The sequence below is a fragment of the Lichenostomus cassidix genome, chromosome 4, assembly GCF_008360975.1.
Source record: "Lichenostomus cassidix isolate B80296 chromosome 4, HeHo_3.0, whole genome shotgun sequence".
In the NCBI taxonomy this organism is placed as follows: domain Eukaryota; kingdom Metazoa; phylum Chordata; class Aves; order Passeriformes; family Meliphagidae; genus Lichenostomus; species Lichenostomus cassidix.
The window spans coordinates 37,963,242-37,975,378 of NC_139484.1; the positions used below are offsets into that span (position 1 = coordinate 37,963,242).

The following is a 12,137-nucleotide window of genomic DNA, read 5'->3' on the forward strand; positions in this document are numbered from 1 at the left end:
TGTAGCCGGGGTTAAAAATAAGTGGCTCTATGCCATCAGCAATAATTTTTAAAAAAAGACTTTGTGGTCTTTCATAAAGACGCTGCTCTTCTTAACAGCTTTTAACAGTCTCCATGCAAAACAATGCAATGTGAAATTGCTATTCACATTAAGGCTTTATGTCCTTTGTAAATGAATTTTGAACACAGACCTGTTGTAAGATTGAATATAAAAGTAAATTTATATCAGTTCCTGTGTTTATTACCAAGGGATTGATTTAGGAAGGTTATGTCTTTTATTAGCTTCCAGTTTGCCTTCAGTTTTCATTAGATACTGAATAAGGATTGTTGGAGGGAGACAGGCAGTCTTGCACTCAGAAGCAGAGTGTGATGCTGCTAGAGGGCTTTTATGACCTCAGGACATCATAGCTTGGGGCAATGTCTGATCAAGATCAGAAGAGTAAACCCTGTAGCATTTGGAGGGGTCTGTAACAATCAGTGTCGTTACAAAGCTGTATAAAGACTAGTTTTGGCCATTTGTTTTTGAGCATAGTATTAAGTCAGTACTTCCTTTCCTAAATTCATCTCTACCTGTGAATTATCAAAAACAATTATACGCATCTTCCACCTCTACAAGCTGTGGTACAGTGAACTGAGATCTAACTAAATTTTTTAAGAGATAAACTGAGTATTCTCAAATCAACTTACCTCCAGTAATTTTGGTGTGTATACAAGTTGACACAGATGTTGAATTTTTTCACTATTCTTTTAAGTAAAGGGAGAGTTGGTGATCTTGAAGGGAGAATCAGCTTTAATTTGTAAAATGAAGATCTTGGGCTGGGTAGTATGCAGCATTTTAGGAAATGCTTTATAACCTTTCCTTGGTCAATTTCTTTTTATAAGGTTTTTTTTTAAAGCTTTTTATTTATTGCTAGTGGTCTGTTACACTTGAAAGCACTTGAAGGGTTCTATATAAATGTTTACATAAATGCAAACTACATCTCTCCTGATCATCATAAAATTTAAACTTCTTCCTGATGACAGTCTGGTCTCTATGGGGAAAAATGGTTGCTCTTCATCACATGATGCTATTTTTTGAAATATGTTGAGGGTGCTCAGGTTTGGGGTTTTTGAGTTTGTTCAATTGAAATGAGACTGGGGCTGGAGGAATAGTTGAGTGTCTTCCAAAGAAAACTTGGGATTTGATTTCTAGAGAAATCAATAGGGAGAATTGGGCTTTCATCTTCAAGCTCTGTGGTAAACTGTTTTGTTTTGTTTTGTTTTTATTTTTTCCTTGATATCTGCTTCTATCTTTAATTGGTCAATCTGTTTGCCCTCACATGCTATGATATTATTGAGCCAATGCATGTAATTTGCTTCTCAAGTAAGCAGTGAAGAAATGTCAAAGAAGTTAGTATCAGCTAGAAGTACAGATGATATTTTGTTCCAACATAGGGGCAAATGAATTTTAAAGGTTCGCTGTACTTGCTTAAGAGGCAGTATTTGGTCTTGCAAAGAAAGATCCATTTTCTGTTTAATCACTTGCAGCTCTATCAATTGGATAAAAAGGGAGGATTCCATTGCTATCCTAAATATAATACTAAAATATGTTTGTTTCACTACCAATAAAGAAATAGTTTAAAAAAACCAAAAAAACAACTTATTATTCATTAGTATTTTTGGTGACTTTTCAGGAACATATTCTAATGTCCATCCCATAGTCCAAAATAATAGATAGTGAATAAATAGTGGAACTAGTCAGACCAATTCTGATTACATCTAGAGGCCCATGTGTACCTTATCCTGAAAGCTCAGCTATTCTAACACATGTTGTTTAAAAGCTGTTTTGAGAGGTGCTCAGCTGGTTAGGGGTAGCTTTTATTTGTGTTTTCTGTGTTCAGCTATATTTCTTGCCGTTGTGGAAATACCCTATGGCTTGAAGGAGATGAAGAGCAGCAGGGAGCCCGTTATCTGGGCATCTCTATAGATGGACCATGCTTATGCACTGAAGAAGGCTTATTACCAGATGTGATATTGCATTTTCATTATATTACACAAGACTGTAAATAGTTGGTTTTGATTGAATTTGTAGCCTTTTATTTAAATATGAAGGGAAAGCAATAGACTATACTGTGATCAAAAGTCTCCAAATACCAGTGGGTTTTAGATGCCTTCTTGGAAGTTTGATCAGTAAAAGACCTTAAAAAAAATTAATAAGAAAAATAACTATATTCCCTGGAAAGGGAAACATTAAAGTTCAGAATTTTGATAGAAACATCTTTAAAAAGAGTGCAGTTTATCATTACTGCAATATGTTAGTAAAATAATTCAGTACGCTTTATTTCATCTTGTATCTTCTGTGTTTTGAAGTTCTGTCTGTTCTGATAATTCTAATGGCTGTTGTTACTTTTTTTCTTTTTCTTTTTTTTTTTTTTTGTGTGTGTGTATGTGTGTCCAGTTCTGTTTGTGAAGTTTTGGTTTTTTGTTTGGTTTGCTCATCCTGAGTTAAAGCATGAAAAAATAACTTTTGTGGGATTTCTGTTTTTTTTAAAAATACTTATTGGTTTCCAATAAGAAATTACAAAGATTATTTTAAGGATGGAGAGTCATAATATGAAAGTCACAGTGTTGACATGAATGTGCTTTTTTACATCTCTAAAATATTAGGAAACTGAATGATCTGATGTTTTCAGAGTGCTTTTTTCCGCTGTATTCCAGTACTGTGCTTGTACAGTTCAAAAACCTGTTGATACAGGTAGACCCAGACTGCAGAAACCCAATTCCTTAATTAGAATCTGCTATATTTAAATTAAGACTTCCTAAATTACAGGAAATTAAGTAATTTTTGAGACCGCTTTTTATTTTACTTCCAGACATAAAGTAATTGGTGTACTCTTAATTCACATAGATGAGTAAACTAGTAACTGAAAAAGAGTCTATCATGCTATTCAACCAGATGAGTTTTGAGATAAGTGCATGATGCTTGTGGATTTGGGGAGTCTAGCCCTCTTTTGCATAAAGAAGCATTGTTAGCATGTAATCAAAATGATGATGACTGCCTGGGAAACATGCTTTCAAGGGTTACTTCCATAAATGAGTCGTAAGTAAAAGCTCTTCAACTAGCACAGAATGCATTAAGCTAGAAGAACAAACAAAAAGCTTGTTGGTAGATCAAAGAAAATGAAAGCATAAAAGATACTCTTAGAAGATCAGTTGGTCTAAATATCAGAATTGTAATAATATCTTTTCTGTCTTATTCTCCTCTGGTTTACCACTTTCATGTATACCTTGATTAGTTTAGCCACTGGTATAGTTTTCTTCAAAAAGCTGCTCATTTGCTGCAACTTTAATGGGATAGAGAATAAAGTGTTAGCAGTCGTAGGACAACTGAGTCCATGTGCTAATGGGAATAAAATTTTTGCCCAGTTCTCTGGTACTTTGTTCAGTTAACTCTAGCAAAAGTAAACCAAACACTGAGGACTGCATCTGGCATGTATAAAACGTACTTTGTATATCTATCTAGATAGATAGATAGATAGATATGGCATACGAGAGTTGTTGGAGATGAAATGTCTTCCTGTCTAGTCAGAATGTATTTTTACAAATCACTCAGCAATCATAAAAGAGTTCATGTTGTAAGTTAAAATATTTCAGGTGTGGTTACTTCTAGATTACATGGTTCTCTTGACCCTTTTTTTCCTCTTTTTTTCTTCTTTGCTTTAAAACTGAACTTATTTCAAATAGACAGGGAGTGAGATAAATTGTTCTTAAAGCTCATTCTTCTGTAAGCATTTTTCATTTTTTATTTGACTGAAAGTAGGTCCACTTCACAAGCAAAGTAGTCCACCATGTAAACACTTCTGTATCTTTTGATGTTCTGATGAATTCACTTTTGACTAGTGGTGCCACTGCTTTCTGCAGGTGGCTTGGGCTAGATTCCAGCCCCTTAGTTAGGGACAAATGTCTTAAGAGGACAACTCTCTAACTCTGTAAGTGAACAAATAAGCTTTGGTTTTTACACCTGCCCTTCTGCTCACAAAAGAGATGAGGGTTCAGGCTTGAAGCTTAAATGTGCCTCTGAGGGTATCTGTGTCTAGGTCTTGTCTAAAGCTGACCAGTAACTCTAACAACAAGGAAACCTTTTCCTACCTGCCACAGGGAAATTGTGTGAAATAGACTGAAGTGAAATATAATAATAAGGCTTTTTATCTTTACATAAGGTGGAATGAAGCTCCTACAGATCTTATATATAGCAAATAAAAAAATCTTTTTTAGTGACCTAGTGTTACAGTAGAGAGAAACAGCAGGAGAGAAAAGCACTGGTCACTAAATCAGGTAGGTAAATAATAGTGAATTCATATATTGAATGTTCTTACTCATAGCTTTATATATAAAAGCAATTTGCTATTACAAATGAACTTGTTCTGGTTTAGCATAAAATATCTTCCATTATCATGGAAAGGGAGACTGGGACATATAAATCAGTGGGAACTTTCCAAAGACATTGTTTTGGGAAGGGCTACATGTTGTACCAACAAAGTCACTGCTGGCTGGGAAATTGAATGGGACACAAATGTATTGCTTTCATAATATTAGCTGTAAAATCTGAAATTAATACCAGTTTCTGCTTCTGTTACCATGTGCTGATTAGCATAAAAGAAACTTTGCCCTACAAGCTGTGAGGTAATTAACACAAAATTCAAAACCAAAAAACATTACAAAATCAGAAAAGGCTCTAAATGAAAATGACTGTTGGGAAACCACTGAGGCAAGAATGATATATATTTTCTGATATCTACTTCCCAGGCATCTACTTTAGGCCAAATTGCAGGGAGGGGGAGAGGATAATTTGCTGGGCAATGCAGACCTTTGATTCACTGCACATGACTATTACCACTGGAAAAAAACCCAAAAGAATATTATTTCAGGTTGCTCTAGTAAAAATGTATATAAAATGCTGCTTCCCTTCTGGAAGCCCTTTGTTATAGAGTGACAATTATGGGAATCATACTACAGTGTATTAGTTGTCATTTCTAATGCTCAGCCATTAGCCACAATGTTGAGTTAGATTGAGATTTTGATCTCTTCAGATCATCTGACAGTGCTTTCCCTGATGCATGCCAACAGTTATATGCAAAACAGTCTACCATTTTTCAGCCTTGTTCAGAATGGGGAATGTTTTGGTGGCCTTAAACTGGTGGAGTGCACTTTACCTTTTAGCATGTGTCAGATGGATGGAGAAATGTATGAAGTCAAGGGATCAGAAAAGATGGTTGCCTTGACGTTGAATAGTACAAAGCATGTGATGTGGAGTCCAAAGCAGTGTCTTCGCCTGCAGTTGGTCTGCACCGAGGTCCTTAACTTCACTAGGAAGCACAAGCAGTCACTAGCAACTGATTAATTTATTATTTATTTATTCATTTGAAAAACTAGCTCAGTAGCTGGACTTCTTAGAAACTATTTGATACTTTCCCCAGTGTTAGTAACAGGAAGCACTGCTTGTGAAACCTTCACATGTGGTCGACTTCCTTGTTCACAGTATGTAGTTTTAAAGGTAACTTCAGCAAATATCCAATATGCAGTTCCAGTGATTAGTATTAAATATAGCATATTTCAAAATAAATCAGTATAATGCTGCATCAGCATTTCAAAGTGTCTTCATGATTGCTAGTGCCACAGAGGGGAGAATAAAGTTTGGAGAAGGTAATTAGAATGACCTTGCATTATGGAGCTGGTTAGTGGTACTGAATTTTGTCCACAAGTAATGGAGTTTTTCATAAGATGCTGCTTATCAACAGCTTGTGCATGCAGATATCAATGAACGTTAATGTGAATATCTACACATGAATGTAAATTGCAAACCAAGTACACCTATATTTTCCAAAAGCATTACAGTTTTAGCTGACCTAATTCAAGAAGTATTTTTTTTTCTTTTTCTTATTAACTTAAAGTTTTTAGCACACTAAAAATTATTTCTAGAACATTCCATAATTACTGGTATGTTTTTTATATTGACAGTGGTTTACATCAGGCAGTCTGCCTTTTCTAACAGTTAATGCAGTATTTGGGATTACCTTGCAGCAGTATGTGTTTAGTTTAGTAATGGTTTATAATTTGCCTGAAAACTTCTTCAGAGGCTACACTAGATACTAGGTTATCTTTACAATACATTGTTTATTAATACACATAACTTCCAAATGTGTTAAATCTGTTTTGCCTCTTTGCATTTTGGTTTTAGAGCTAAGAAATGTGTCTTAAGACCGTTAGAAAAGTAGACGACAGAATGCTGACAGTCTTCTAAAATATATGTAGAGGAACAGCAGTTTTTGCTGAACATCAAATTGAGTTTTATTTTTACAATATTTCTGCCACTGTCACTTACTGTAATTATGGTAAACTAGGCTGAACTCACTGTAAGATGGTCTGTTCAGACTGTGCCGATTTGTCTTTCAGCACTCTGGGGACACAAATTTTTAACTTTTGCAACTACATAAATTACTGCATCAACATTTACCCAGAGCATGAAGTGAAAGTATGCTGTATAAAATTGTCTTTTGATAATTGTCTGAATGGAAATTTATGTGACCTCTGGTATGTGATTTTTAAACTTCATAGAACAGGTTAAATAGACGAAGTTTCCCCCTTTTGTTACTTTCTCTTCATACAAAGGGATCCACAACAGCCCATTTCCTACCAAATACTTCACAGTCTGTGAGAGATCAGCAATGTAATGCCTATTATATGATTTTATGGTATAGCTGTTTACTTCATATCCATGAACTTTCAATATTTTGTATGTTGACTAATAAGGTCTTTCTGAGTTGACGAAGATCCATGTATACCAAATAACTTAAAAATAATATCCCAGTGGAAAAGCTAACAAACTCCCAATGCAAAACAATAGGAGTTACAAAGAACATAAAACTACTTCAGCTTCAGTGAGGGAAAAGCTAATTGTCAGGCAGAGGGAAAAGGTCTCAGGAGACAAAGATGTTGCTAAAAGGTAGGATTTTCACCCCAAGTATCTGGAATTCTGTGGAGGATTAATGTAAAAAGTGGATAATTGAGGCACTCTTACCTGTTTCCCTGCTTAGCAAAACATTAAATGGGAAAGATTTCTTTACAAAAGATTTCTTTGTTGTCTGAGGATGACAGTTTTAATGTCCAAGTTTAACTAAGCTCCACTGATGCAATTAAAAAACAAAAATATACTCTAGGTTCTCTACATAACGAGCTAAGCTAAAAATGAAGCCTACTGAAATATGAGGTCACTGTCATAGAGTGATTTTATCCTGTGCTGGTAAAGTTTAGAGGAAAGGGAAAAGATTAGCAAACAGCTCAGCTTTTCTTTTGCAAATATGGAGAAAATGCTTCATTTTGACAGTCTTCTGATTTTATGCTGAATGAAATGTTCACTTGGAATTTATCATCCAGTTTAAAAGATTTACAGGCTTACTGGGAAAAAAAGCCTAAACAAACATACCCCACTTACTGCAGAAATAAATGAGTCATTTTCAGATAAAGTGAAAAGTAATATGTGGGTATTTGGTATTTGAACTCTTACAAGTTCCATTACACATCCACTGGAGTTATCTTTGTTTCATCTATCTTACTGGTCAATTGGTGTGCTGAACATGAAAATTGATCATGTGTACATCTCTGATCTAAAACCTGTTTATGAGGGTGATGTTTGCAATACAGCAAATGTAGGCCTTTTTCCAAAGTTGTCACTAAAATATTGTGAATGTGTTTTTGATACTTTAAGTGGAAATGCCTAGGCTTTCAAGTGATGTATAGGGCAATCTGTTTCTTGGTCCTTATGGTAAACAAGGTGGCATTATGGTTTGGCAAGGCAGTGGCTTTATACAGATAAAGAATCTTGAGGTGATAGTAGAATCTGAAGGGGACGCATCTCTGGTAGCAGTTATCTCTTAAATGTGGCTTGTCATCATTTTCATACTTATTCTTTTAGCTGGTGTTGTCCAGTCCTAGTTATAGCATCAGCTTACATGATCGTGGAGGCTCAACCAGCAAAATTTTCTTAAATGGTGCTTCAGCTGTGACTTGAACCCCTATTGAAATGTTTCTGGGTATATGTCCGTGCTCCCAGATTTGTTACATTTTGCACTGCAAAAACACTAGATTTATACTTATGAAAAATCTAGTGTATTAATTCAGGGATTTGTGATGAAAGAAATGTCAGCATTTAAACACATTTTATTTAATTAGTTAGATTTTTGTAGAAGACATGCACAAAGGATAATTCCCCAAAACAAATTTGTTTCTTCCATGTACATAGACTTCTAGTTTACTCAAAACTGTGAAACTACAAAAGTTATTTGTTTCTACTGTCTACATGTAGCTTTTACTTAAAGTCAAGTTGGAAGCAAAATAATGATTAAAACTTGAATTGAGTTTCTTTAAAATCATTTCAAATCTCCAGGCTGCCTGGGGCTCTAGTACTTGAAGAAAACTATAATAGGATATATGGTATTGTTTAGTGGCAGGCAAGTTGCAAAATCAGATACCTGTACCTGTAACAAAAGAGAGAAATGTTTTAACCTATTATAGAGTAAGGCAAGTATTATAAAGATTATTAGTAGAAATACAACATAAATTTCTTCCAGATGCTTTGTACTTCAGGTATTTTTTTAAAATTATATTTTGTTCTAGGTTACTAATCTGAGTTATAGTATTTTCCTCTAAAATCAGGAAAACACTTTTCTTGAGGTTTAAGCTTTAAAAATCATCTATATTCTGTGCTTGTGCACTCCCATGTTCATGTTTATTATACAAGATTAAATGAGTGCATCCTTTTGTAATATTGTTTGACACATTCAAGGATTTTCAACAATCATTTCACTCTACTATACTTTGAAGCATGTCTTGCAATGTAGCATATTCAAAGAGGCATGAAAAGAAATGTTTTCCAGAACTATTCAAAACTACATTTAGATGAGAAAACTAAGTGGTGTAATATAGTGCAGGTTTGCTTCTCATGGGAGTAGAGCTTTTTTCTGTATCAGACTAAGTATTCTGGGAACCTAAGGTTAACTATATATACTAGTAGAAATGATTCAAGGACCAACGAGGCACATATTCATAAATAATTGCTGTCTCAGTTTTAAATTATTTCACAAAAATTCCCCAAGGAGTTGTATTGCTCTTCATAGTTCTTATGCTGAAGTGATCCTTTTTAAGGAAAGATTTATAAGTATAGATAAATTAGACTTCTTCCTTCTATTTCTGACTTGTTTCATATACGAGACTTTAACTTTTTTGTTGTCTCAAAAGATTCCAAGCTTGCATGACAAAAAAAAGTATTAGAATTTACTATTTTGTGTATAGTATTAGTTTTCTCTTTCTTGCATTCATTCTCTATTCTTCTTTATGTCCAGTAAACTCTGAAAATGGGATCTATAGGTCCCTCATCTATAGGATGAGGAGGGGAAGTGCTGATTCTAGGATTCTGCAACTTGTTTCTAAAGGCTGTAAGGGATACATAAGGAACTGGTTAAAAAAACTCTCCTCCACGAACTAAAAAAAGTATTACATCAGAGCAGTTTCGCAGAAGAATCCATTTAAAGAAGCTATGTAAAGAATCACAGCTTTTCTAGCAGAGACTGGCTTTCTCTTCCAACAAGTCAATTATCTTCTCTGGCCACGACTGTCTTAATGGCTGGAGATGGATATGGCAGTGTTGCAACCTGGTCAATTTGAAATGAAGGAAAAATAATGATAAAGTTTTATTCAGTCTCTCTGTGTAGCAGCTCTACCACTGATCTTCTATCCATCACAGTTCCAAAGTCACTGAAGTCTTTGGTGTCTCCAGTTCACTTTTTCACTCCTGAGGGGACTTCAGAGTATATTATTACAGATTACTACTTGGGGTATATTACTTGAAGACTTGTGGTGGATATCTTCACCCAACCCAGAGGTTTCCTCTTCCACTTAAACCTTTCAGCTATGCAGCAGCCCTGTTGCTTGAAAACCTCTGGGATTTACAGGAGAGTAGTCTTGTCCGTTACAGAGATTGCACTGAAAAAATACAGGATATGCAGTATTTCATATCAAGTGATTAAAATTTTCAGAGGTTCTGTTCTCTGATACGAAAGTAGACTCAGCATACTGAAATCAGTTATTACACAAAGTAGGATTTTTTTGGAAATAGATACAAAGCTTGTAGGACCATATTATATGTTAAAATTTGTGATCCTTTGCAAGCCAAGGTAAGCTTGGGAATTCTCTTCATTAAAATGCTCTCCTTATTTGTTTCACTGAATAGATCGGGCAGATTTCTAGTAACTTTCTTAAAATTTAATTGTACTTTGAAACTGATTCCACTAAATGGGACTAAAATATGTTTTGTCTTAAGCTTGTTAAAGTAAGAACAGGTAAGTAGGACCATGGAGGTACTACTAAATTCCTAGTATTCAAGCTGAGAACAATCAGCACGTAAATTATTCAGCTGTCATGTTAAATGAAGCTGAATATTTTTAAGTGATTCACATGCAGATTGTTATAAAAGACACAGACTGCATTATCAAACATTAGGAGCTCAAGTTAGGGCTCATTACTTTTCAAAATTAAGGGAACAATAAGAACTAATTTTTGTAACTTAGCTATGCAGAAAGTGTGTTAGGCTGATTCTCTCTTTCTGACAACAGAGTAAGTTCTGTAGAAATATCTGTTAAAGAGTATTTTCATGCTTTTCATATATTCAATTGCTTATAATTTCATTAGTCATTAATCTACATCCATATAGTTCTTAATATTACTATCATATGTAAAAGCATAAATTTTTGCAAAATAAAATTTGTAAGTACCTTGTTGATTGTGCTTTTTGATGATGAACTAAATAGTTAATAATGCTGACACGTCTTTAAGTGTGTAGGTGAAATAGGCTCATTATGTAGAGATGAATGCAGCTCTTTCCATCTTAAAGCTATTGTGCCAGACTTTCTGCAGAGCAGCTTTTATATTTAAGGATTTTGTCAACGTGAAGACTGAGTCTAAAAATAAAGAATTTAAGAGAAGTAACAAGCACAGAAAATATTTTAATATAGGAGGGTTGCTGGTGATGCGTACGTACTCATACAAGTTGCTTCAGACTTCTCATAAGAGAATGGGGTCACTTTATTGCTGTAACAGTATAAACTTCTTCTATACCATGTGTTATCAACAGGAGGAGGGGGGACAGGGAGAAGTCTTAAATTGAAAAGAAATTAAATTTAGTTGACATTATCGGAGGTTATGCTAAACAGAGGTCTGCCTCAACCTCTGTGCTAATGACTATTTCCGCTTCATGTGCAGTGGAGTCTGTCTAGACATACAACATTATTCCTTAAAACTGTCATTCTTCTGACTGCTGGGATTGGTCTTTGCAGTATTTCAAATGCAGTTGTGTGAAGGCTTTTTCTTTTTTTTTCCTTTCTCCTCAATTTTTCACTTTCCCTAGTCAAATATAATAAATACTGATTCACCTTAAAGATAAGTATATAATAGTAATCTGGTTTTAGAGACTTGGATCTGTATGTACCACACATAATCAAACCATAACAGCTTAATGAGCTCCAAGGTTTAACCTGCTGTAGTAGGTGTGGATGTGCCTGAGAGAGATTTCTATTGGACAGAAAAGTGAATTTCAGAATACATTTGGTCAGAAATGTCTGACAAGTTTGAACTAACATTTCTTGTTATGCTGTGAAACTAATGGTGTTTGATTAGGTTCTTGAGCTTTGCTGTCAGTCTTGCTTTGGGAAAATCACTTCTGCTCTGTGTTTGTTTGCAAACAAATTGTGTAAAACACCATTACTATCTACTTCCTTTCAACTGTTGATAAGTTTGAGGAAATACAAGGTTTTCATTGAAGCTTCAACCTCTATCTGGAGTCCTTTATTATGAAACTGCCCTTTCCCTACTTTGTTGTAGGTAACCTGCTCTTTTAGGGAGATTGGGATGTTCCCAAGAGTGTTGCTTGTCAAAAGTGCTGCATGGCAACACATGAATTCAACCTGCAGTTCTCAAAATTCATGGAAAGGTTTTTTTGAATACACTGGCCATAGCAGGTAGGGACTTTGCCTCAGGGGGAATTAATTATTCTGGGACCTTGCATGGTGTTAGTATCACAGGGAATACTAGTAATTGCTCACAAAATAA

General features: G+C 34.8%; 1 long non-coding RNA gene across 1 annotated transcript in view; it reads left to right on the forward strand.

The window, feature by feature from the left end:
* Positions 1-12,137, forward strand: part of LOC146438271 (uncharacterized) — a 181,443-nt gene that overhangs the window by 10,721 nt on the left and 158,585 nt on the right. The gene's annotated exons all lie outside the window — the stretch shown is intronic.